The sequence below is a fragment of the Carassius gibelio genome, chromosome A1, assembly GCF_023724105.1.
Source record: "Carassius gibelio isolate Cgi1373 ecotype wild population from Czech Republic chromosome A1, carGib1.2-hapl.c, whole genome shotgun sequence".
In the NCBI taxonomy this organism is placed as follows: Eukaryota; Metazoa; Chordata; class Actinopteri; order Cypriniformes; family Cyprinidae; genus Carassius; species Carassius gibelio.
The window spans coordinates 32997650-33024538 of NC_068371.1; the positions used below are offsets into that span (position 1 = coordinate 32997650).

Below are 26889 nucleotides of genomic sequence, written 5' to 3' on the forward strand. Positions count from 1 at the left end.
TGACTCTGTAGTCAGTGAGGGACCTCTGTATCTTATTTAGCAGATCAACAGCTATGTCTAGCTGCATATCTCAACTGAAACAAAAACAATCAGAGCGCCTCGCTATCACTAGTTTTATTTTGATCTCCCGGTCCGCTATTAGCTTTTAGCCAGTTAGCATCAGCAAGCGTGGTTGCTGCTAACTGCGCTCACATTGCTAATACTCTATTCTCACACATTACCACTGCTGTACTCACTGTTACTTGCTTTAATGGCGGATGAATGTCTCCACTCTGTGCAGCTCGAGCTCGAGGCCGTGGGGAAGCAGATCCGCGACCTGGAACAGAGGCAGGCCAAGCTGAGAGAGCGGAGAGCCGCGCTGGAATCATCCCGGGCTGACGCTCACAAGTCCGGGGTAAGTATACAGCGTGCTGTTAACAGTCCCACCACGTCTACTCCGTGTGTTTCTCTGTGCAGGCCCGGTGCACCCAGGACGCGATCTTCCCAGATGTCCTTCACTGCGACGCCGGGACACCACGGACCCTGGGTGCATCCACAACGGAGGACGCGAGCTGGGTCCCGGGCGACTACTTCTCCCCCTCCTGCCTTCGAGCTCTCCATCCAGAACCGCTTCGCTCCCCTCCGCGAGACAGGACGCGACGCTGTGATCATCGGAGACTCCATCGTCCGACACGTAAGTGCTACGTTAGCCGAAGGTAAAGTGCACACTCATTGTTTGCCTGGTGCTCGTGTTCTCGATGTTTCTGCGCAGATACCCGCGATCCTGAAGGACGGCGAGAGCCCCAGAGCGGTCGTGCTTCACGCCGGGGTTAACGACACCACGCTGCGGCAGACGGAGACGCTGAAGAGGGACTTCAGGAGCCTGATTGAGACGGTTCGCAGCACGACGCCCGCGGCGACGATCGTCGTGTCAGGACCACTGCCCACGTATCGACGAGGACACGAAAGGTTCAGTAGACTTTTTGCTTTAAATGAATGGTTGTTGTCATGGTGTAAAGAACAGAAACTGCTATTTGTTAATAACTGGAATCTTTTCTGGGAGCGTCCTAGACTGTTTCGCGCTGATGGATTACACCCCAGCAGAATTGGAGCGGAGCTTCTCTCTGACAACATCTCCAGGACACTTCGCTCCATGTGACTAGTAAGACAATTCTCAAATAACCATTATGATGAGTTTTGTTCTAACCGCTTAAATGCTAAAGGTACTTGCGCTGTAAAACCTATTAAGACTGTGTCTGTTCCCCGAATAGTGAGGTCAAAATATAAATATAATGTAGGATCTAGAAAAAATCTTATCGTAATTAAACCAGAAAAATGTAAAGTAAATGAACAAAAACAATTTTTAAAGTTTGGGCTCATAAATATTAGATCACTCGCACCAAAAGCAGTTATTGTAAATGAAATGATCACAGATAATAGTTTTGATTTACTCTGCTTGACTGAAACCTGGCTAAAACCAAATGATTATTTTGGTCTAAATGAGTGTACTCCACCAAACTACTGTTATAAGCATGAGCCCCGTCAGACTGGTCGTGGCGGGGGTGTTGCAACAATATATAGTGATATTCTCAATGTTACCCAGAAAACAGGATACAGGTTTAACTCTTTTGAAATACTTCTGCTAAATGTTACTCTGTCAGACATGCAAAAGAAATCTAATGTATCTCTTGCTCTGGCTACTGTGTATAGACCACCAGGGCCGTATACAGAATTCCTAAAAGAATTTGCAGATTTCCTCTCAGACCTTCTAGTTACAGTTGATAAGGCGCTAATCATGGGAGATTTTAATATTCACGTTGATAATGCAAATGATACATTAGGACTTGCGTTTACTGACCTAATAAACTCCTTTGGAGTCAAGCAAAATGTCACCGGGCCCACTCATCGTTTTAATCATACACTAGATTTAATTATATCGCATGGAATCGATCTTACTGCTATAGATATTGTACCTCAAAGTGATGATATTACAGACCATTTCCTTGTATCGTGCATGCTGCGTATAACTGATATTAACTATATGTCTCAGCGTTACTGTCTGGGCAGAACTATTGTTCCAGCCACCAAAGAAAGATTTGCAAATAACCTGCCTGATCTATCTCAACTGCTAATTGTACCCAAAAATACACACGAATTAGATGAAATTACTGACAACATGGGCACTATTTTCTCTAATACATTAGAAGCTGTTGCCCCAATCAAATTGAAAAAAGTTAGAGAAAAACGTACTGTACCATGGTATAACAGTAATACTCACTCTCTCAAGAAAGTAACTCGTAGTCTTGAACGCAAATGGAGAAAAACTAACTTAGAAGTTTTTAGAATTGCATGGAAAAACAGTATGTCCAGCTATAGACAGGCTCTAAAAACTGCTAGGGCAGAGCATATACACAAACTCATTGAAAATAACCAAAACAATCCTAGGTTTTTATTTAGCACAGTGGCTAAGTTAACAAATTACCAGATGCCACCTGATTCAAATATTCCACCAACGTTAAATAGTAATGACTTTATGAATTTCTTCACTGATAAAATAGATAACATTAGAAATACAATAGCGAATGTAGATTCTACAACATCTAACACTTCAGTTTCATCCATCGCACCCAAAGATAAACTGCAGCGCTTTACAACCATAGGACAGGAAGAGCTAAATAAACTTATCACTGTATCTAAACCAACAACATGTTTATTAGATCCTGTACCCACTAAATTACTGAAAGAGCTGTTACCTGTAGCAGAAGAAACACTTCTCAATATCATAAACTCGTCGTTAACTTTAGGACACGTCCCAAAACCATTCAAGCTGGCGGTTATCAAGCCTCTTATTAAGAAACCAAAACTAGATCCTAGTGTACTGGCAAATTATAGGCCTATTTCAAATCTTCCATTTATGTCTAAAATTTTAGAGAAAGTTGTGTCTGCTCAATTGAGCACCTTCCTGCATAAAAATGATATGTATGAAGAATTTCAGTCAGGTTTTAGGCCCCACCATAGCACAGAAACTGCACTTGTTAAAATTACAAATGACCTGCTCCTTGCGTCAGACCAAGGCTGCATCTCATTTCTAGTCTTACTTGATCTTAGTGCTGCGTTCGACACCATAGATCATGACATACTCATAGATCGATTACAAAACTATACAGGTATTCAAGGGCAGGCTCTAAGATGGTTTAGATCCTACCTGTCCGATCGCTACCATTTTGTTTATTTAAATGGGGAGTCATCTCATTTATCATCAGTAAAATATGGAGTGCCACAAGGATCCGTCCTAGGTCCCCTTCTATTTTCAATATATATGTTGCCCCTTGGTAATATTATTAGAAAATACGGAATTAGCTTCCACTGTTATGCTGATGATACTCAGCTATATATCTCAACGAGACCAGATGAAACTTCCCAATTATCTAAGCTAACAGAGTGTGTTAAAAATGTAAAAGATTGGATGACACACAATTTTCTCCAATTAAATTCGGATAAGACCGAGATACTAATTATTGGACCAAAAAACACTACACAGAATCTTGTAGATTACAATCTGCAACTAGACGGATGTACTGTTACTTCCTCTACAGTCAGAAATCTGGGTGTTATATTAGACAGCAATTTGTCTTTTGAAAATCATATTTCCAATGTTACAAAAACTGCATTCTTCCATCTTAGAAACATTGCCAAGCTACGAAACATGTTATCTGTTTCTGATGCAGAAAATCTAGTTCATGCATTCATGACCTCTAGACTGGACTATTGTAATGCACTTCTAGGTGGTTGTCCTGCTTCTTCAATAAACAAGCTACAGGTCGTCCAAAATGCAGCAGCTAGAGTCCTTATGAGGTCAAGAAAATATGATCATATTACCCCAATTTTACAGTCTCTGCACTGGCTACCTATTAAGTTCCGTATCAGTTACAAATTATCATTACTTACCTATAAGGCCCTAAATGGTTTAGCTCCAGCGTACCTAACTAGCCTTCTACCACGCTACAACCCATCACGCACCCTAAGGTCACAAAACGCTGGACTTTTGGTCGTTCCTAGGATAGCAAAGTCCACTAAAGGAGGTAGAGCTTTCTCACATTTGGCTCCCAAACTCTGGAATAGCCTTCCTGATATTGTTCGGGGTTCAGACACACTCTCTCTGTTTAAATCTAGATTAAAAACACATCTCTTTCGCCAAGCATTCGAATAATGTTTCTTTTTAATTGTGAGTGTAGTTGCATCTGTTCAAAGTTGCATTTTTATTCATTAGCTTGGGTTAAACTAATTTTACTTTGTTGGATCAGCAGCTATGCTAATGATGTCTGTATTTTGTTTCTATGTTTCGCCACGGGATTTACATCCCTGTGATTTAACACCTGAGAAGAGATGATGCTGACCCTCAGAGGACCCCAGATGATGCTAACCTTGAATTAACAAACAGAACTAACAATTATTGCTAAATGTGTGACTGAATCATATAATAACTTAATAATATTGATAGTTCATCGTCTATCTGACTACGTCTTGTATTATTATTATTATTTTTTTCTAAAATCCTGTCAAATGTGCACAAACTACTAGCTACTACTAAATATTGTAGAAACATAATTTTCTGTAAAGTTGCTTTGTAACGATTTATTTTGTAAAAAGCGCTATACAAATAAAATTGAATTGAATTGAATTGAATATCAGGTGACTGCATAAGCTTGCTTACATGATGGACAGAGGAAAGAATTTCGTACCACACGACAGAGCAAATGGAAAAGCGGAATGAGCCCACTTCCACTTCAGCCAATGACTGAGCTTCTGTTCTAACGATTCCATCAGTGGCCTTGTCCCTCACTTCCAAGAGAGCTTCCCTTACCTCTGAGGCTTGATAGCGTAAAGCTTCCACACTTTTAATCCTGCTTTCCCATCTTGTTTCTGTCCAGCCCTTTACACTGATCTCAACATGTTTTTTAAGTACTCTCCACCTTTGAGGAGCTGCTGAGAAAAGGCAGTAGATTTTTTGGAGGTATCCAAAACAATTCACTGTATCTGAAGATGCTTTGGCTGCATCCGCCAGAACTAAATTTAGTGTATGTGCACCACATGGTACAAAAAAAGCCTGTGGATTCTTATTCAGCAGCCTTGCCTGGACACCCTTGTGCTTGCCTTTCATATTAGCGCCATTGTCATAAGCTTGACCTCTGCAGTCATCGAACTGAAGATTGTGTTCTTCCAGCTTTTCAAGAATCAGCTTTGACAAGCTTTCACCAGTGGTTGCTTCGGCTACAAGAAACCCAATGAAATGTTCCTTGATCTCCGGAATGTCACTGAGACTGATTGTTCGTATGATGACGGGACAATTGCTCTTGATGGCTAACATCAGGAGTGCAATCCAGTATGATTGAGAAGCATTTGGCAGCTTTAATGTCTGTTACTATTTTTTCTACCCAAGTAATGTGGTTGTTTGCCAGCAGCACATTGTGCCCTTGCAATATGTTGCTGCATCACAGGATCAAACTTTGCTAAGAGTTCTACCTCTTTTAAAAAGTGACCATTGTTTGGCTGATACAGTGTGTCACTTGATCCTCTAAAGGCCTGGTTTCTGCGTGAAAGGGACTGGATTATGGCCACTAAGCAGGTCCTCCCTCCAGCTTATTTTCTCAAACTCCACAAAAGACATTTCCTGCATGTCTATTGTTTCCCCCTTCTTGAGGCGCATCTCTAGCTCCTTCCATGCTGCCAGATGTTTAATGTGTTCGGGAGAATTCTCGGATGTTCAATTAAGATGGTGCATTTTTCCAGTCATTTAATCCTCTTCTGATTAAATTGTACTCTTTAACAGAAAACAATTTACAACAAAAGCAGAAGAGTGTATTGCTTTTAGATGAATAGCTTAGCCAGCTTCTCCTAATTTGTTCACCATTCACCAAGGTCCTGTAAAAGTAGTGGTGGTGGCATTATCTGCCATCTTCTCTTTTGGGAAATTTAAAGTTAGACTTTGGTTGCATTGGACCTCTGTTTACTAAATCAGTTCTAACTGCACCTGATAAGACAGAGGGCCAGTCAGCTGGGTCAAGTGGTGGAGCTTGGTGAACTGAAACATCTGCAGCAGGTGCCTCGGTTGGAGAGGCCTCTATAGCTTGGGAATCAGAAGGAAGATTGAAGTTTTGCCTTAGGATCAGCAGATGGCCCTTAAATATACAATAAAAGAAATTAATGGATAATTTAATGATTGATTTCAATTCAGTAATGTATCTACAATGTTGTATAATATAAAATGAATACAACCAGTGTGTTATATCAGAGTCCAAAAAAAAAAAAAATATATATATTCTTTACCAGGAGTGCTATGAATAATTCCAGATGTAGCAGCATCAAATGTCTCTGCAGCTGTAGGTACACTGAGAAATTTCAGTGTTGACCCTGGTACATAAATAAAGCCAGAAAACACTAATTAAAAAAATTAAGTATATAAATATGACATATACAAATAAAGCATGAATCAAAAGCATTTATTGTAAATGCAAAACATACAAATATGCATACATAACTAGAAATACATAAAGTTTTTTTAAATACTTTTTTTATCAAAAAAACTTTGCATTAGATATTGGACAGTGGGTTAAATTTGAATTTGGAAAGAGGAGGAGACCTTTTTTTTGCATGAATTAGTGGGATGGATAATTAATTGATTATTTAATGAAACATGCTGAATGTAGCCTACTTTTCTCTCACATATCACACAATTATGTCTGTGATCATGGGCATCATCACATTTATTAAGTCAAGTATTAATACTACACTAATAAATAATGTATTATGTTTAACGAAACATACCTTTACTTTGAGCCTGCTTTTCTTCATCTGCTTTTCTCTTCTTTCTTTTTTCGGCTCCGGAAAGATAGCGTTTGGATGCCATTTAATTTCAAATTGAAATAGCATCAATTAGCATTGCATAAATTAGAAATAAGGCGATCAAAAATAGCAACCAGACTTATGACGTTATGTAACACTTTTTTACAGAGATATGTGGCTAAGTGGAATATGTGGAATCTGTACTAGGAATACGTTATGACATTCTAGTTCACCCAATAGCCTATTGCGGGAGGTGTTATGCTAAATAGAGTGTGGTGCTGCTGTGTATGTTTTTAATATTTTTTCCGCTTTTATTTAGACAGTTTATTATTATTAATATTATTATTATCGTTTTCAGCTATTTGTCATGTATGAATTATTCAGAGATATTCTTTTAATAAAATGTGTTTTGTATTTTACTCACCGTCACTGTGAATTGTATCGTGTTTAAAGGGGTCTGTGCATTACTTCAGCATCATAGTTGACACGTCCACTCATACCATGTGTGGCCATTAGAAAAAATACAACATCTAAAAATGCGTGACATCATTCGTGGGGCCCTCAAATCAAGGAGGGGCCCCAGGCAACTGCCTGTATGGCTAGTTGGACGGGCCGGCACTGATAGTGTGGTGTGTGCATGATGGGTTAAATGTTGAGCATGAATTCTGAGTATAAGTCTACATACTTGGCTGAATGTCATGTCACTTTTCACTTTAAAATTGTGTAACTTATAGATAATAGGCCAATTCAGTTCAGTAAACAAAAAATATTTTGTTCTGATATTTTTTAGGTTAACTTGATTATTTATGTTGTGACAACTTGTGATATTAAGTCATAATTTTAAGTTGGGTGGACTTTAGTCCCCGTTTGTTAAGTTTACTCAAAAAAGCGCTTGCGATAAGTTGCCTTATTTTCTTAAGTTGATGCAACTTTTTTTTTTTTTACAGTAAGTCAATGACATCTGTAAGAGAAGATCTACTTATAGAACTTTGTCTCAGTTTATTTAGATCACATCGGGGTGGCATAGATGTACAGTTTTGCTGGGTGCCAGCACATGATGGGGTTAAAGGGAACGAGAAAGCAGATAAACTGGCTAAAGAGGGGCTGCTATAGGAAATAATAATTACAATTCCACTAGGAAAAGGTGAAGGTAAAGCATTGGTTAAGAAGAAAGGACTTGAAATATGGCACAAATGGTGGGAGGAAGACAGAAAAGGTAGGAGATATTATTAAATACAAAAAACTGTCAGTATAAAGAATTACATGGAAAAGACCAGGAGAGAGGAAATAGTAATGACAAGATTAAGAGTGGATCACAAAGGGCTGAATGGCACATTATTTTTTTTAATGGGGAAAAGGAATAGAGAGAGCTGTGAAAACTGTGGGGTTAAATAAAATGTTGAACACGTAATATTGTACTGTAAATTGAATGAGGTGGAAAGACGGGTGTTTAAAGATAAGGTTCAAGAGACAGGGCAGGAGTGGGATCTAGTAGGGATACTGGGACTAGAATGAGAGGGAGACGAAACAAGAATCACCAGGAAGGAACTATTTACATTTTTAAAAGACTCGGCTTGTGGAATAGAATATGAAATTGTAAAATGACATGATTATACTTCAGTACAATAGGTGGCGGTATGCACCTTGACGTTGGATGCAGTCCGCCATTAAATAAAATTAGAAGAAGAAGAAGAGGAAGAAGGAGAAGAAGAAGAAGAAGAGTGTTGAAACCGAAAGTAAACTCGAGAGTAAACGCGTTCTGTTCAGGTCTCAGAGTTGACGGTAAGTTGAGTTGTCAGCTTCTAATATCATGTATTATTGTAGAATGTCGCTCTCGTGTTAAACTCTTCACACTTTAACGGAGATTTGAGGGAGTTGTTGTGACAGTTTAAAATAATGTAAAGACGATCAGGAAGAAGAAAATGTTTCTGTGTTGGGATGAAGATCGCAATGAAGCTATAAGAAATAAAAGAAAATCTGAAAGTAAAAGAAACTGAAAATAAAATGTAATCAATCGTAAAGAGGCTCAAGGTGTGGAGGTCAGAAAGACTAAAAGAGATTTTTGGAGATATAATGAATAAGATATGAGGAATAAGTAAGAGATTGAATGATCTGTTCTCAGAAGAGATGAGTTAGCAGAAACAGATGAAGAGAAGACAATAATGTTTCCGGAGGAGTTTATAAATGACAACTCTTCTAGAAACTTGTGTGAAGAGAGAAAGAGATGAAGAGAAGAGATGTTCAGAATAAAGCTGACAGTAAAAGACAGAAGGGAAGTTCTGGACATTTGAAATGACTGAATTTAAGAAAGCATTAAAAAGAGTGAAAGAATCAGCAGCTGGACAAGACGGAGTGAGCTATGGTCAGAAAAAAACATCTCAGTGGAGAGACTTTGGGTTTTATTCAACAAGATCTGGATCCAAGGGGTTTTACAGAAGAGATGGAAAGAGCCAATAGTTATTCCCAGAAGGAAGCCTGGGAAGAATCATAGTATTCCAACAAACTGAACACCAAGAGCACTCACTTCCCATGGATGTAAAATAATAGAAAAGAATATTACATAAAGATTATTGTGTTATTTGTAAGAAGTTATCACCAGATCAGAGTGGATTTAGGGGGACAAGGAACAGTAGACAGACACTAGAAAAGCGTTGTTTAAAGGGTTAGTTCACCCAGATAGCAAAATTATGTAATTAATAACTTACCCTCATGTTGTTCCAAACCTGTAAGACGTCTGTATATCTTCAGAACACAGTTTAAGATATTTTAGATTTAGTCCGAGAGCTCTCAGTCCCTCGATTGAAGCCGTGTGTACGGTATACTGTCCATGTCCAGAAAGGTAAGAAAAACATCATCAAAGTAGTCCATGTGACATCAGAGGGTCCGTTAGAATTTGTTGAAGCATCGAAAATACATTTTGGTCCAAAAATAGCAAAAACTACTTTATTCAGCATTGTCTTCTCTTCCGTGTCTGTTGTGAGAGAGAGTTCAAAACAAAGCAGTCTGGATATCCGGTTCGCGAACGAATCATTCAGTTCACCAAATCGAACTGAATAATTTTAAATGGTTCACATCTCTAATATGCATTAATCCACAATTGACTTAAGCTGTTAACTTTTTTAATGTGGCTGACACTCCCTCTGAGTTCAAACAAACCAATATCCTGGAGTAATTCATTTACTCAAACAGTGACTGACTGAACTGATGTGAAGAGAGAACTGAAGATGAACACCGAGCCGAGCCAGATAACGAATAATAGACTGACTCGTTTACGAGTTAAGAACCGGTTGCATCGGTTTTCGGATCAACAGTAGCTCTTTCGGACAGTTCGATTCAATAAACCGATTGAACAAAATGGTTCACCGGTTCGTTTGCGCTCAATGTAATGGCGTCATTCACGATGATTGCCCTTGATTCAAGCCTTCGGTTTACCGCGCCCATAACACTAGCACAGAATCAGTTCAGAATCAATCACCAAAAGAATCAGTTCAGTTCAGACGTTCTGTGTGTCGGTCTGCTTCACGCTGAATCACACATGTGCAGTATCATCAGCTTCTCGGTTCACGAATAGAAGAAGAAGAGGAAGAAGGAGATGGAGTGACAAGCTCATCTTTCTGCGCCAGACTTTATGTTCAGACTGTTTCTCAGTTCAGAGATCGTGAAGAACGGACTTGTGTTCTCGAGGAGAGAGATCTTGAAAGAAGAACTCAGAAGAACACGAGAACACAGAACACGTCTTTGAGATCTGATCTTGACACACACAGAGCACGACACGGCCTTCTAAAAGTACAATTCTATTCTTCCTGATCAACATTTATTAGACTCCTATATTGATTCTGTAAACCCTGTACAATGTGTTTTTCTTAGCGCAGGGGTAGCGTATGGTTTGAATATACATGATCGTGACTTACACTTTTTATTACTGTCAATGTACAGCTAAAATAAAGAAAGGGAACATTGTATCCGGGGTGGGTGGGGCTTACAGTGGTTTTATAACAGCTTTTAGACACGAAGTGGAGTTAGGGGAGTAACGCATAACATTTTAATTACATTTTGCTGAAGGAGACTCAAAGGCCTCAGATCTGCAAGAGCTCATATGATGTCACGAGTCACAGATATTGATGGCTATGAAATATTTATATTACAGTAGCAGGTTTATGATGTTTAAATTATGAAGATAATGTCAAATATTATTTCAGCTTTAATGTAACGATGCAAAAAAGGCCATTACTCATTTCATTGTTCCAAAAATGTAAGAATTTTTTCTGCACAAATATTATTTCTAAAGAGAAACCAGGAGTAGAAAAAAAAGTGTAGATTTGTCTTTCAGGTATCACTAGTTTATATTCTGAACAAGCACAGAATCACTACACTGCTGCATGATGAGAAAAATACATTATTACTAAAATAAATTATTATCAGTTAGTTTGTTGGATATATCGGCTGACACAAAAACCTTCTTCTTCTCTGAAATAAATCGCATTTTTGAGGGCCTAAACATGTTCCAAAACTCACGAAACTTTGCACACGCACCAGGACTGGCGAAAATTTACATCTGATATAGGTTTCAGAAGTGGGTGTGGCAAAATGGCTCAATAGCACCACCTGTTCAATTTCAACGGAATGCGCCTTGAGCTGTGTTTCACGTACATTCATTAAAATCGGTACACACATGTAACACACCATTACCTACAAAAAAGTATCTTGGTACAAAATCCAAAACCCAAAACCCAACAGGAAGTAAGTTGTTTTGAATTTCCTGTATGATTTTTGTGTAGTTTTTGCCATTTCCATGCCTCGTACTTTGACGAACTCCTCCAAAATCGGATTATCTTAAAATTTGGTGAGGGTCATCATAAGACCTTTGTGATGTTAAATTGCGAAGGTTTTGAGTTTTCGTCAAGAGGTGTGTCCCTGGCGGCCTGACAAATTTTGATGTTTCGCCGTGAAACAGGAAGTTGCTGTAACTCAGGCATGCAATGTCCGATCTTCCCCAAACTTCACACATGTGATAGGTGTTCTGCCCTGAACAAACACCCATGACCGAATTCAGTTATAGTCATAGCGCCACCTGCTGGTAACAGGAAGTGACAAGGTTAACACTGTTATGGACTCCTAGGAACATATTAAAAAGCATCAACAAGTATTAAATAGGCTGGCAACATACTAGATACATACTAATTAGAGCCCGACCGATATGGTTTTTTGGGGGCCGATGCCGATGCCGATATTAACTCGAAAAGAGCCGATTTATAAGCCGATATTTTGATTTTGAAAATAAACTGGATATTAGACCCATTTCCTATATACTGCACTTACACAACATTCAATAGCAAAATATCTGCCTGTTCTATGTATGTGGGCTGTATAAACCATTTTCCAGAAGAGATTATGTAAAAAAAAAAAAAGCCTTAGATTATAGTCTCAATGACTAAACAATTGCACATCAAAAGTATATATTTTTTAATGATAAAAAAAACAGCCTGATTTTAAACATTTAACACTTTTACTTTCTTCCAGTTGAAGCTGGTTTTAACAGTCTGTGTGTGTTCTGTAAATAAATTATAATACTAAAGTTAAAGTATTTGCAGAAGTAGTCCCACACTTTGCTGCTACAGCATGCCCTTTTTCAGCCATCTGTAGGGCAGAAAGAGACAGAGAAAGAATAAGCATGTGTATTAATAATATCACCATGTATCATTACTCGTGTCATCATTAGAATTAGAATTATAATAAACAGGGATCTCCTACATAGGCAAAAATGAGAAATATATATATATTTTATTTGTCAACCAATAGGTATTACCAATTACCTACTTCTATTTAACAATATTACAACATTTTCCTGTTATGTCTTTAAAGCTGCTTTGAAACAATCTGTAAAAAATAAAAATAAATAAAATAAAAAAGCGCTTGTTCAGCTCACATTTATTTACATGTCCTATCTGGTTAATCATTTCTGACGCATCTAGTCGAAGTTGAATGGTTAACGTTAGTGTCATGAACACACCGCTGTCAATTTTGAGAAGAACCACCTTCAATCAAGTTAATAGCAAGCATTTAAGGGGCCTGCTAAAAAGGAAGCTATATTAGCGTTAGAATAACATAAGGCTGTAGCTATCGAATATTTTAGTAATCGAGTCTATGATAGGCTTTTTTACATTCTGCTGAACAACAGTCTTTAACTGGACTTTTATTTTGACGGGTTGGCGTACATTTACAGTTCTGTGTATGTGATGCTGCTTTTACTTAAATCAAACGGTCAAATGCTCATGAAGTGACTGTCAGAGCAGTTCTGGAGATGTTGTTCATGTGTTCATGTGAATATTTAGTGAGACAGCAGACGCTGAATTCACCGCGAGCTTATGCGCTTACGTGTGTTTAATGAATGAAGAGGCGCTTCTGCGCCATTCATTAACAGAGACACGCAGAACATGCAGGATTCATATTTAAAAAGACTATTCCGGCTTAATACTTACAGATATTCGTCCATATCGTGATTTGATGTAAGTGCAATGACCTATTTTTAATGAATTCATTCAATAACATAACAGCTGTTGTTTTTTCGAGGCACGCTGAACATAACTTCTAGTCATTGCCCCCCTGCCACAGTTACCCGGTCATTATGTGGGAAACACTGCAGATATATTTAGAATAAGTTAAACTATAACGTTATAGTTTGACCTCTTATTAACGTTCGCACTCTTCCACTGATAAACATGGTATTAGCTCTGTGGCTAATCTAATATAGCAATGCATTAAGCGGCTGTAAGTGATGTTACAGAATATTTATAAGTGATAATGATAGGACCGTTAGCTAGAACTACCACATCATTGTATATACAGTGTATGAACTAAATCATTTCACATGAAGAACGACAAACTCACCGTCAAAACAGAAAAAAAAATCTCCGTGGCTGGCTTGGCTGATCGCTTTCTTCGCTAGTGGATTTCTGGCGCTGTTGTCAACTCTGGAGCTGCAGAGCTCCCTCTGGTGGGTAAACTATGCAACACTCATAACATGAGTAAAGCATGAGTCTGTTTCTCATCATTCATCGGCCGTTATAAACGCCGATGCCGATTTAAATGCAATAAGCTCATATCGGCCGATAATATCGGCCGGCCGATATATCGGTCGGGCTCTAATACTAATATATGCTAGCAACACTTAGCTAAGTGCTAAAGCATGCTACTAATGTAGTGAAAAAGGAAGTTGCTGTAACTCAGGCAAGCAATGTCCGATCTTCTCCAAACTTCACACGTGTGATAGGTGTTCTGTTCTGAACAAACACCCATGACCAAATTCAGTTTTAGTCATAGCGCCACCTGCTGGTAACAGGAAGTGACAAGGTTAACACTGTTATGGAATCCTAGGAACATATTAAAAAGTGTCAAAAAGTGTTTAATAGGCTGGCAACATGCTAGAAACATAATAAAACATGCTAGCAACAATTAGCTAAGTGTTAAAGAATTCTACTAAGGCAGTGAAAAAGGAAGTTGCTGTAACTCAGGCAAGCAATGTCCGATCTTCCCCAAACTTCACACGTGTGATAGGTGTTCTTTTCCAAACAAACACCCATGACCAAATTCAGTCATAGTCATAGCGCCACCTGCTGGTTACAGGAAATGACAATGTTAACACTGTTATGGACCCCTAGGAACAAATTAAAAATTGTCAAAAATTGTTAAATGGGCTGGCAACATGCTAGAAACATAATAAAACATGCTAGCAACATCCAAAACCCAACAGGAAGTAAGTTATTTCGAATTTCCTGTATGATTTTTGTGCAGTTTTTGCCATTTCCATGCCTCGTACTTTGACAAACTCCTACAGTTTTAACCGGATTATCTTCGAATTTGGTGAGGGTCATCATAAGACCTTTGTGATGTTAAATTGTGAAGGTTTTCATCAAGGGGTGTGTCCCTGGCGGCCTGACAAAGTTTGATGTTTTGCTGTGAGACAGGAAGTTGCTGTAACTCAGGCAAGCAATGTCCGATCTTCTCCAAACTTCACACGTGTGGGAAGGAACATATTAAAAAGCATCAACAAGTGTAAAATAGGCTGGCAACATACTAGATATATACTAATACATGCTAGCAACACTTAGCTAAGTGCTAAAGCATGCTAATAATGTAGTGAAAAAGGAAGTTGCTTCCTGGTTCTAGTAAGAACTCTTGCTGCAGCATTTTGGACTAGCTGTAGTTTGTTTACCAAGCGTGCAGAACAACCACCCAATAAAGCATTACAATAGTCTAACCTTGAAGTCATAAATGCATGGATTAACATTTCTGCATTTGACATTGAGAGCATAGGCCGTAACTTAGATATATTTTGAGATAGAAAAATGCAGTTTTACAAATGCTAGAAACGTGGCTTTCTAAGGAAAGATTGCGATCAAGTAGCACACCTAGGTTCCTAACTGATGACGAAGAATTGACAGAGCAACCATCAAGTCTTAGACAGTGTTCTAGGTTATTACAAGCAGAGTTTTTAGGCCCTATGATTAACACCTGTTTTTTCTGAATTTAGCAGTAAGAAATTACTCGTCATCCAATTTTTTATATCGACTATGCATTCCATTAGTTTTTCAAATTGGTGTGTTTCACCGGGCTGTGAGGAAATATAGAGCTGAGTATCATCAGCATAACAGTGAAAGCTAACACCATGTTTCCTGATGATATCTCCCAAGGGTAACATATAAAGCGTGAAGAGTAGCGGCCCTAGTACTGAGCCTTGAGGTACTCCATACTGCACTTGTGATCGATATGATACATCTTCATTCACATCACGAACTGATGGCGGTCATATAAGTACGATTTAAACCATGCTAATGCACTTCCACTGATGCCAACAAAGTGTTCAAGTCTATGCAAAAGAATGCTGTGGTCAAAACTAATAGAGAGATACACCCATGATCAGATGATAAGAGCAGATCATTTGTAACTCTAAGGAGAGCAGTCTCAGTACTGTGATACGGTCTAAATCCTGACTGGAAATCCTCACATATACCATTTTTCTCTAAGAAGGAATATAATTGTGAGGATACCACCTTTTCTAGTATCTTGGACAGAAAAGGGAGATTTGAGATTGGTCTATAATTAACAAGTTCTCTGGGGTCAAGTTGTGTTTTTTTATGAGAGGCTTAATAACAGCCAGTTTGAAGGTTTTGGGGACATATCCTAATGACAATGAGGAATTAATAATAGTCAGAAGAGGACCTATGACTTCTGGAAGCACCTCTTTTAGGAGCTTAGATGGTATAGGGTCTAACATATATGTTGTTGGTTTAGATGATTTAACAAGTTTATACAATTCTTCCTCTCCTATAGTAGAGAATGAGTGGAACTGTTCCTCAGGGGGTCTATAGTGCACTGATGTGTCTGATGTGATACTGTAGCTGACGGCTGAATGGATGCAATTTTATCTCTAATAGTATCGATTTTAGAAGTAAAGTAGTTCATAAAGTCATTACTGTTGTGGTGTTGGGAAATGTCAACACTTGTTGAGGCTTTATTTTTCGTTAATTTCGCCACTGTATTGAATAAATACCTGGGGTTATGTTTGTTTTCTTCTAAAAGAAAAGAAAAGTAATCAGATCTAGCAGTTTTTAATGCTTTTCTATAGGATATGCTACTTTCCCGCCAAGCAATACGAAATACCTCTAGTTTTGTTTTCCTCCAGCTGCGCTCCATTTTTCGGGCTGCTCTCTTTAGGGTGCGAGTATGCACATTTTACCATGGTGTCAAACTGTTTTCCTTAACCTTCCTTAAGCGTAAAGGAGCAACTGTATTTAAAGTGCCAGAAAAGAGAGAGTCCATAGTTTCTGTTACATCATCAAGTTGTTATGAGGTTTTGGATATGCTAAGGAATTTGGATACATCAGGAAGGTAACTTAAAAAGCAGTCTTTTGTGGTAGAAGTGATGGTTCTTCGATACTTGTAACAAGAAGTAGAATTAACAATTTTGGCTATATGAAGTTTACACAGAACTAAATAATGATTTCGACAATAAATGGGTCCTGTAACATGTTGTCTAACACCAATAGAGTTCAGAATGTCTATAAATGCTGATCCCAATGCATCTTTTTCATTATCGACATGGATATTAAAATCACCAACTATTAAAACTTTATCTGCAGCCAGAACTAACTCGGATGTAAAATCACCAAACTCTTTAATAAAGTCTGTATGGTGCCCTGGTGGCCTGTATACAGTAGCCAGTACAAACATAACATAGGATTTATCATTAACATTGGTTTCTCTGGATAATGTTATATGAAGCACCATTACTTCAAACGAGTTATACTTGAAGCCTGCCCTCTGAGAAATCCTGAAAACATTGTTATAAATTGAAGCAACTCCTTCCCCTTTGCCTTTTAGACGCGGCTCATGTTTATAACAGTAATCTTGGGGGGTGGACTTATTTAAAATAATGTAATCATCAGGTTTTAGCCAAGTTTCTGTCAAACAGAGCACATCTATATTATGATCAGTCATATTATTTACAAAAAGTGTTTACGTAGAAATGGAAATGGAAATGGACCTCTGTGACGGGAGGCAGCTAGCAGACGGTCAGTTTAGCCAGTCTGTCTGCTTCCTGACCTGGGCTCCAGTTAGTCAAGTATAAACACTAAGACTATGTGCCATATTTCTAGACAGAAGAGTGGCGCCACCCCAGGAGGGATGAAGACAATCTCTTTTAAACAGGTCAGGTCTGCCCCAAAAGCTCGTCCAATTGTCTATGAAACCTATGTTATTCTGTGGGCACCACTTAGACATCCAGCCATTGAGTGATGACAATCTGCTATGCATCTCGTCACCACGGTAAGCAGGGAAGGGACCAGAGCATATAACAGTGTCTGACATCGTGCTTGCAAGTTCACACACCTCTTTAAAGTTATTTTTAGTGATCTCCGACTGGCGAAGTCGAACATCATTAGCGCCGGCATGAATAACAATCTTACTGTATTTACGTTTAGCATTAGCCAGCACTTTTAAATTTGCCAAGATTTCAGGTGCTCTGGCTCCCGGTAAACATTTGACTATGGTGGTCTCTATATTCACGTTCCGTACAATAGAATCACCAATAACTAGAGCACTTTCATCAGGTTTCTCAGTGGGTGCATCACTGATTGGGTTAGAACCTGTTTAATGTTTTGATTGGAACAGAAGAGTGGTGTTTTGACCCATGACTACGCTGCCTCACCGTCACCCAGTTGCCCTGCTGCAGGGGCTCTGTTGCCGGAACCGGACAATGTGCAGGAGTCCCTGAGCTAGACGCATCCAAAGCCGTATCTAGAGCCCTAACATTCTTACTGTCCTCAATTAAAGTTTGGATGCGTGTCTCTAATTCTGAAATCTTCTCTGTCAGCCTAACTATTTCCCTGCATTATTATGTGAATCCCTCATCAGCGACAGAGATAGATAAACTGTACATGTGGCAAGAGGTGCACATAACGATAGCAGGCGAAGCCATTACTCATCGTGCTTGATGAAATATCCCTGCTGCGGTTGTTTGATGAACTTGTGAAAAACTGCAGCGTGAAAGAGGAGATTTGATAAGATTGATCGATAATATCAGAAATATGGTGTGAATTAAGTTATATTTTACAACTTAAAAAACAAACAAACAAACAGACAGTGATAAGTAAGAAAGATTATAGAGAAAAAATATAAAATAAAAACAGCTACACGGAGCTATGATTAGCTACAGAAGGCCAACAGGAAGTAGAGAAAACACTGTCCAACAGCGACACCAACAGGTAATTCAGGCATACAGTGTCCAATATGCCACAAATTGAACAAGTTTGATAAGAGTCTTGTCCTGAAGACATCAACATGCCCGTATTCGATGATAGTGCCACCTGCTGGCAACAGGAAGGTGCATTTTTAAAACTGTTATGGACTCTTTGCAAAATAATAAAAGCATCAACAAGTGTTAAATAGGCTGGCAACCTTCTTGAAGCATACTAAAACATGCTAGCAACACTTAGCTAAGTGCTAAAGCATGCTACTAATGCAGTGAAAAAGGTAGATGCTGTAACTCAGGCAAGCAATGTCCGATCTGCCCCAAACTTCACACGTTTGACAAGGGTCATGTCCTAAATAAATCAACATGCCCATATTTGGTTATAGTCATAGCGCCACCTGCTGGCAACAGGAAGTGTCATTTTTAACACTTTATGCACTATTTGCAACACAGTAAAATATGCCATTGTGTGCTAATCATGCTAGAAATATTTTCAAACATTCTAGCAACACTTAGTATGTGCATAATTATGCTATTAATACTATAAACAGGAAGTGTTTGTAACACATGCATACAATTCCCAATCTGCTGCTGGCAACAGGAAATTACTTATCTTATACTAACTTAAACATAACTTGTCTGATCTGCCAGAAACTTTGCATGTTTGGTAAGAGTCCTGGCCTGAAGACATTTACATGTCGATATTCAGTTATAATCATAGCGCCATGCGTTGGCAGCAGGAAATATGGCACAAATATTTACTATATTATAAGCATATGGCCCAACGTTCACTGCTCCTCCTATGGCCACAGGGTGGTGGTGAGCCCGAGTGCGAGGGCCCTTTCATCGCTGCTTGCAGCTTTAATTAGGGCCCGAGCACCGATGGTGCGAGGACCCTCTTGGAATTGCTCCGTTTATTCTTCTTCTTATTATTATTCTTCTTCTTCTTCTTCTCCGTAATGGAGCGCATTTTTGAGGGCCTAAACATGCTCCAAAACTCACAAAACTTTGCACACATATCAGGACTGGCGGAAATTTACATACTTAGCTAAGTGTTGAAGCCATCTAAGGCAGTGAAAAAGGAATTTGCTGTAACTAAGGCAAGCAATGTCCGATCTTCCCCAAACTTCACACGTGTGATAGATGTTGTGACCTGAACAAATACCCATGAAAAAATTCAGTTATAGTCATAGCGCCACCTGCTGGTAACAGGAAGTGACATGGTTAACACTGTTATAGACTCCTAGGAACATATTAAAAAGTGTAAACAAGTGTTAAATAGGCTGGCAACATACTAGATACATACTAATACATGCTAGCAACACTTAGCTAAGTGCTAAAGCATGCTAATAATGTAGTGAAAAAGGAAATTGCTGTAACTCAGGCAAGCAATGTCCAATCTTCCCCAAACTTCCCACGTGTGATAGGTTTTCTGTTCCGGACAAACACCCATGACCAAATTCAGTTATAGTCATTCCGTCACCTGCCGGTAACAGGACGTGACAAGGTTAACACTGTTATGAACTCCTAAGAATAAATTAAAAAGTGTAAAAAAGTGTTAAATAGGCTGGCAGCATGCTAGAAGCATAATAAAACATGCTAGCAACACTTAGCTAAGTGTTAAAGCGTGCAACTATGGCATTGAATAAGGAAGATGTTGTAACTCAAGCTAGCAACATCCGATCTGCCCCAAACTTCACACGTTTGACAAGAGTCCCGTACTGAATATATCAGCATGCCCGTATTCAGTTATAGTCATAGCGCCACCTGCTGGAAACAGGAAGTGGCATGGTTAACACTGTTACAGACTCCTAGGAACATATTAAAAAGTATAAACAAGTGTTAAATAGGCTGGCAGCATGCTAGAAACATAAAGAAATATGCTAGCAACACTTAGCTAAGTGGTAAAGCATTCTACTAAGGCAGTGAAAAAGGAAGTTGCTGTAAAAAAGGCAAGCAATGTCCGATCTTCCCCAAACTTCACACGTGTGATAGGTGTTCTGTCCTGAACAAACAACCATGACCAAATTCAGTTATAATCATAGCACCACCTGCTGGTAACAGGAAGGGACATGGTTAACATTATTACAGACTCCTAGGAACATATTAAAAAGTGTAAACAAGTGTCAAATAGGCTGGCAACATACTAGATACATACAAATACCTGCTAGCAATATTAGCAAAGTGTTAAAAGCATGCAAATAATGTAGTGAAAAAGAAAGTTGCTATAACGAAGGCAAGCAATGTCCGATCTGCCCCAAACTTGTCCTGTCCTAAATAAATCAACATGCCCATATTCGGTTATAGTCATAGCACCACCTTCTGGCAACAGGAAGTGTCATTTTTAACACTTTTATGCATTATTTGCAACACAGTAAAATATGCCATTGTGTGCTAATCATGCTAGAAATATTTTCAAACATTCTAGCAACACTTAGTATGTGCAAAATGATGCTATTAATACTATAAAACAGGAAGTTGTTGTAACTCATGCATACAATTCCCCATCTGACCCAAACATCACGTTTTATAAGAGTACTGGCCTGAACACAACTAAAGGCCAATATTCAATTATAAGTATAGCGCCGCCTGCTGGCAACATGAAATTACTTATTTTATACTAACGTAAACATGACTTGTCTGATCTGCCCGAAACCTTGCATGTTTGGTAAGAGTCCTGGCCTGAAAACATTTACATGTCGATATTCAGTTATAATCATAACGCCACCTTTTGGCAGCAGGAAATGTGGCACAAATATTTACTATTTTATAAGCATATGGCCCAACGGTCACTGTTCCTCCAATTTGTTTTGTTTTTTCATTGACAGACCTCAGATCAGTTCTTCATCATGGAGATCACTGAAAGATCTTCTTCTCCAGATCCCAGCTGTGTGTCTCTGAAGAGTGACACATCCATGGATAATCCTACTAAATTCAGTGCTGAACCAGTGACCTCTGACCTCAGTGCTGAACCAGTGACCTCTGACCCCAGGTGAGACTCCATCAGCTTGGTATCATGCTGTGAGACATTATTAAAGCTCTTACTCTTCTGCTGTCTGCTGTTCTCATTATTTTCTGTATTAGTGTCACACATAAGGAGCATGGAGCACTCAGAGTAAACTAGAATCACTTTATTTGTCAGATATCAATGCTAAGGATTGTTTCTTCTGGCCCAGTCGTGCCACTTGTTCAAATTATTACTGGCCCTGCCACACAAACATAAAATAGTTGCTCTTATTATTGTTTTTGATTTAGGTTATCTTTTATACTAATAAATAAGATTATTTGTAGGGATACACCGGTTGACCGGCCATAAATCGGAACGGGCCAGTTTTTGCTTAAAATACGTGATCGGCATTCGGCCGTTTTTTTTACTTTTTTGGGCCGATTTTTCCGGGAGTGCGCTCGCATGCACAGACTACATTGTTATCGTTTGCTATGTCATTTGTGTGGAAGTATTTCGAAATCTGTGCGCAGGACACAGGCAGCCGATCACTGGAAATGCAGAGTTTCATGTCTGAGGCACAGATAGCAGGAAGAGATCAGTCGTTGGTGTACTGCAGCACAAATAATAGCCTTTCCTGCGCACTGAAACTGCGTATACTGTACCGGTCCGCGCCCTGCACACGAGTAGACCATGAAGAGATGTTCAGATCAACTTCTCATGTGTTGGATGAGAAACATTTAGAACTTGCATACACGTTTGAAAAGCCAGAGATAAACCTCAGTTCTGCATTAGGATGATTATTTTTATTTTACCTTAAAATTACATAGACTTAATTTGATTTAAAAATCACCTGCTGTAGCACACTGAAAAAAAAGTGTTTCATTCATCCAGTTAAAACATTTTAGGGTAATGATTCACATCTATATTTTTTAACTTGAGACAATAAGTTAAAATAAATGTATTTTTCATTGGCTCAAGTAAAAAAACATTGCATCTTTGTTTTATTCGCACCAACATTATTTGATTTGAACTTTTTACAATAATGTATTTATATAGCATACTTTTATTTAGTCTGTAAATAAAGACACTGGTAAAGACCTTTTTTTTATTTAAAACCAAATTTAAAAACTAAAATACTGAATGCTGATTAAGAAACATCTTATTGAATGTGTGTTGATTGTGTTGTTTGGACTGTAGAACTATGCAGTTTAATTCCACATGTTTTACAGTTAATCTTTAAATTCAGGGCCAGTTCTCTGTAGTTTCAACCCAATTCAAAAACAAAAGCTAAATTCTGATGTCTATACCATCTATGTTTGTATTGAATGTAGTCTACTTATTGTGCAGTTACTGCTGTTAATTTCAGATGGTTACAGTTATTGTTTTCAATAGCCAAAAGCAAGTTTGGCCTATCAAATACCAAATGTTTTGTTTATGCACACTTTCCTTCTTTCTTGTTTGTTGCTTAAAAGATAAAAAAAAAATGGAAATCTGTATCGGAATTGGCCAGTTTGCTTGTAAAATATCGGTATCGGAATCGGCCATGAAAAATTATGATCGGTGCATTCCCAATTATTTGACAACGACATGTTAGATACCAATTAAATTTTACAATTCTCAATTTAAATTTTGATACCACAGCAAAAACTGCTAGCGTAGCAAATATAATGTTGATGAAATGCAGCCAATGTTCTAGAAAATGTGTTGTACTTCAATGTAAATATGCTGTATATAACAGGAATATATTAAACTGACACTTCTCTCTTAAATGTGTTGCTGTTCCTTCCATGTTTTATTCACAAACATGTTTTTATGTTTGTTACCCATCAGAGACGATCAGATACGAGCCCAGGATCCTCCTCAAGCAGTGAATGATGAACTGCAGAGAGTCAAAGAGCAGCACAAAACCAGCATGAAGAACAAGTATGAGATATTATTTGAGGGACTGGAACTTCAGGAGAATGAAAGCCTCCTGAACAGCATCTACACACAGCTCTACATCATAGAGGGAGAGAGAGAAGGAGTGAATGAAGAACATGAGGTTTTACAGATGGAGAAAACAGCCAGAACACAACACTCACAAGACACTCCAATCTACTGCAATGACATCTTTAAAGCCTCCGCTGAAGCAGGATGTGAGGAGAAAGAGCAGATCAAGACTGTTCTTACTAAAGGCATCGCTGGAATCGGAAAAACCGTCTCTGTGCAGAAGTTCATTCTGGACTGGGCCGAGGGAAAAGCCAATCGGGATGTAGATTTCATGTTTGTGCTTCCATTTCGAGAGCTGAACTTGATCCGAGATCATCAGTACAGTCTTCACAGACTTCTGCTGGACTTTCATCCTGAACTTCAAGATCTGGACTCACAGATTTATGAGGAGTGTAAAGTTGTGTTCATCTTTGATGGTCTGGATGAAAGCAGAATCACACTGATGTTTTCAGATGCTCAGAAACCTTGTGATGTGACTGAGACTTCATCAGTGGCTGTGTTGATGTCAAAGCTGATGAAAGGAGAGCTGCTTCCCTCTGCTCTCATCTGGATCACCTCCAGACCAGCAGCAGCCAATCAGATCCCCTCCAAATACATCCACCGTCTGACAGAAATTCAGGGATTCACTGAGCCTCAGAAGGAGGAATATTTCAGGAAGAGAATCAGTGATGAGCATCAAGCCAGCAGAATCATCTCACACATCAGAAGAGCAAGAAGCCTCCACATCATGTGCCACATCCCCGTCTTCTGCTGGATCTCATCCACTGTGCTTCAGAAGCTCCTGGAAGAAGATCTGAGTGCAGAAATCCCTCAAACTCTGACTGAAATGTACATCCACTTCCTGCTGATTCAGATCAACATGAGGAAGCAGAAGTATGAAGAGAGAGATCCAGAGAAACTCCTGCCGTCCGACAGAGAAGTGATTGTGAAACTTGCTGAAGTGGCTTTCAAACAGCTGATGAAGGGCAATGTGATGTTCTATGAGGAGGACCTGATTGAGAGCAGCATAGACGTCACTGACGCCTCGGTGTATTCTGGGATTTGCACTGAGATCTTTAAGCAGGAATCTGTGATTCATCAGAGGAAAGTCTACAGCTTCATTCATCTGAGCGTTCAGGAGTTTCTCGCTGCTTTCTATCTGCTTTACTGCTGTTTAACAAAGAACAAGAAAACACTGGATGAATTCAGATATTACAGATATAAAGACTTTTTGTATGATCTACTAACATCCGCAGTAGATAAAGCTCTTGAGAGTAAGAATGGACGTCTGGATCTGTTCCTGCGGTTCCTGCTGGGCGTCTCACTGGAGTCCAATCAGAGACTCTTACAGGATCTACTGACACACACAGAGAACAGCTCAGAGACCATCAGCAGAACCACACGGTACATTAAAGAGAAGATCAAGAGAGGTCATTATCTCTCAGCTGATCAGTCCATCAATCTGTTCCTCTGTCTGCTGGAAGTGAAAGATCAGACTCTGTCCAGAGAGATTCAGGAGTTTGTGAAATCAGACAAACACTCAGAGAAGAAACTCTCTCCTGGTCACTGCTCAACAATCTCCTACATGCTTCAGATGTCAGAGGAGACACTGGATGAACTGAACCTCAAGAAATACAACACATCAGCTGAGGGGAGAAGAAGACTGATACCAGCTGTGATCAACTGCAGAAAAGCTCTGTGAGTGTTTCATCATCAACTAAAGGATCATATTTAATAATTAATCTGACTCCTTTAAAATAAATGTTCCTGAATGAGAGATTTTCTCCTAAATAACAGGCCGGAATCTTAAAGGAGTCCCAACATGTGTTTTTAATCCAGTAGATATTAGAGTAAAAGGTAAAAACAACCCCGTCACATGAGAAACTGGTTCATTAAAGGGGGGGTGAAATGCTCGTTTTCACTCAATATCCTGTTAATCTTGAGTACCTATAGAGTAGAACTGCATCCTTCATAACTCCAAAAAGTCTTTAGTTTTATTATATTCATAAGAGAAAGATAGTCTGTACCGATTTTTCCCGGAAAAACACGAGCGCCTAGAGGCGTGACGTGTGGGCGGAGCTAAAGAATCACGAGCGCCAGTAGGATTTTGTGTTGAGCGCGTCTGGAAGCTGTGACACAGATCCAGAGGCTGAAATTTAACAAGAGCAGCATCAGCAAAGGCTTCTCTATGTGGTATGTACTGAAACTGTATATATTTGCTTAGCTGTTTTGGAAAATGACTAAGTTCCACTTTGTCGTCTTTTTTTTTTTTTTTTTAAGCTGTACATGTGGAAAGTGCAGTTTGATGACACACATCGCATGTTGTTTACTTGATGTGCTTACGCGCTGATAGCTAAGTTAATAACACAGAGATATTTGAAGCAGTTTTACTCGTGCAGTTTGATGACAACATCGCATGTTGTTTACTCTATGTGCTTACACGCCGATAGCTAAGTTAATAACACAGAGATATTTGAAGCAGTTTTACTCACCGCCTGCGGTTCCAACACACGATCGTGACCCTTTTTCGTTGGGATTGCATTATCCTTAAGAAATAAACGATGTGCAAATCCAGCGTCAACCTGGGCCTTGTTTGTAATACAAGCATCTTCGAAATGCAGGGGAACAAACACAAACACTTGCACAACTCCGTTGATTCTCTGTAAAAATAAACTCCATCCACTGGTCCCTTAATGCTGTTTCTCTTTTGGTAATCTGTGCAGGGTTGTCTTGCCCTGGCAACCAAAAACACACTTCTTTTGTGACATTTCTCGACGCTCTCGCTCTGATCAGTGAAGTCTGTTGTGCTCTCAGTGCTCTGCTATACGGGAGCGCACGCTCTTCCGGCAGAAGTGCCTCAGGACCCATATAAGGAAATTCCGCTCCATCTAACGTCACACAGAGCCATACTCGAAAAAAACTTTCCGAAACTTGTGACAAACCGGAAGGAGTATTTTTGGAACAGAAATACTCCTTCAAACGTACAACTTAATTTTTGAAACTTTGTCCATGTTTAGCATGGGAATCCAACTCTTTAACAGTGTAAAAAACTCAGTATGCATGAAATAGCATTTCACCCCCCCCCTTTAAATCAGCAACAGCTGCAGCAAAGAGACGCTCCACACATTGATCAGTAAAGCTGTCATTCACACATTTCACTCTCAATCAAGACACAAACATGATATCAGCTACACTGTAAAACCTGACAAGTAAACTTAACTCAATTGGTATGAGTAATAAGATTTCCTTAAAAACCTGACAAGTTATGTTAACTTCAACCGTTTGAGGAAACCGATTGCCTTAAACCATTTAAGTTTTAAAACTAACAGTTATGAGTACTCTGAACTTAATTCAGTTGAGTTCACTGAAAGAAGATGTACATTGCAATTAAGTAATTAACTGA

General features: G+C 39.0%; 1 protein-coding gene and 1 long non-coding RNA gene across 19 annotated transcripts in view; one reads left to right on the forward strand and one right to left on the reverse strand.

Moving 5' to 3' along the window:
- LOC128019083 (NACHT, LRR and PYD domains-containing protein 12-like) overlaps positions 1 to 26889 on the forward strand; it is a 282672-nt gene that overhangs the window by 89188 nt on the left and 166595 nt on the right. The window lies entirely within an intron of this gene.
- LOC127939353 (uncharacterized) lies at positions 12266 to 13973 on the reverse strand. Its single transcript, XR_008148932.1, has 2 exons — positions 13711 to 13973; positions 12266 to 12459 (listed from the first exon to the last, which is right to left on the reverse strand). It is a non-coding gene; the product is annotated as an uncharacterized LOC127939353 (long non-coding RNA).